This window comes from Eurytemora carolleeae, unplaced genomic scaffold (genome assembly GCF_000591075.1).
Source record: "Eurytemora carolleeae unplaced genomic scaffold, Eaff_2.0 scaffold595, whole genome shotgun sequence".
Taxonomy (NCBI): Eukaryota; Metazoa; Arthropoda; class Copepoda; order Calanoida; family Temoridae; genus Eurytemora; species Eurytemora carolleeae.
Window position 1 is genome coordinate 147,357 of NW_019396730.1, and position 1,680 is coordinate 149,036.

A 1,680-nucleotide genomic window follows, 5' to 3' on the forward strand; every position below is an offset into this window, starting at 1 on the left:
GTATCCTTGTATCCGTGTATCCTTGTATCCTTTTATCCTTTTATCCTTTTTGTCCTTGTACTCTTGTATCCATGTATCCTTGTATCCTAAATATCTTTATAACCAATTGTATCTATGTAAACTTGTATCTTATGATATGAATTAATGGGGGAGTCTCAAAATAAAAATGTTGTGTTTAATGATACCTCTATAATTTTTTTCTAAAGTTTTCAGTACAATTGAAAAAATGAAATGTGAGTTTGAACTGTAATAAAAGTATTGAAGGGTTCAATCCAAGATCACTTCAAGAGTTTAAATTATGCATAGAGCTGAGTAGAACTCTATTGTAAAGTGAATATATACCAGTTTTGACAGTATGCACTGTGGGCCAAACAGGGGAGAAAACTTTATTTTTATTAATGAAGGGGAGTTTGAACATTGGGCCTCTCTAAGGTTGTATAGTAAGGTTGTTACACCTCTCCAAGGTTGTATTGTAAAGTTGTTACACCTCTCCAAGGTTGTACAGTAAGGTTGTTACACCTCTCCAAGGTTGTATTGTAAAGTTGTTACACCTCTCCAAGGTTGTATAGTATGGTTGTTACACCTCTCTAAGGTTGTATAGTAAGGTTGTTACACCACTCCAAGGTTGTATTGTAAGGTTGTTACACCTCTCCAAGGTTGTATTGTAAAGTTGTTACACCTCTCCAAGGTTGTATAGTAAGGTTGTTACACCTCTCTAAGGTTGTATAGTAAGGTTGTTACACCTCTCCAAGGTTGTATTGTAAGGTTGTTACACCTCTCCAAGGTTGTATTGTAAGGTTGTTACACCTCTCCAAGGTTGTATTGTAAGGTTGTTACACCTCTCCAAGATTGTAAAGTAAGGTTGTTACACCTCTCCAAGGTTGTATTGTAAGGTTGGTACACCTCTCCAGAGTTGTAAAGTAAAGTTGTTACACCTCTCCAAGGTTGTATAGTAAAGTTGTTACACCTCTCCAAAATTGTATAGTAAGGTTGTTACACCTCTCCAAGGTTGTATAGAAAAGTTGTTACACCTCTCCAAGGTTGTATAGTAAGGTTGTTACACCTCTCCAAGGTTGTATAGTAAAGTTGTTACACCTCTCCAAGGTTGTATTGTAAGGTTGTTACACCTCTCCAAGGTTGTATAGTAAGGTTGTTACACCTCTCCAAGGTTTATAGTAAGGTTGTTACACCTCTCCAAGGTTGTATTGTGTTGTTACACCTCTCCAAGGTTGTATAGTAAGGTTGTTACACCTCTCCAAGGTTGTATTGTAAGGTTGGTTACTCTCGAAACAGTCCAATGTACATCTTTCTCCTTAGATAGATAACGACATTCTCGCCACTATAATCAGTGACGTCATATTAGGTTTTTATCTATCTATCTAAGGAGACGACATTTTTCGTAAATTGGAGCGTATCGAGAGTAACCAACCTTATTATACAAGCTTACTTCTCTCTATACTTCCTAGTTTGTTATATTGGTTTCTGTAAAATGAAAGGTTTGAGTAGTTGAGTAGTTGTGTACACAAACTTCAAGGATCAAATGAATTAGAAAGGTTTCCTTCATAAAATCAACTTTTCGCAAAAGTTTTTTTTTTAAATGACCGACAATTACATAAGAATTCAAAGTATTCTAGAGCATTAAAAGTGTCTGAAATGTAAGCAATCTTTTTAAAATCTTGG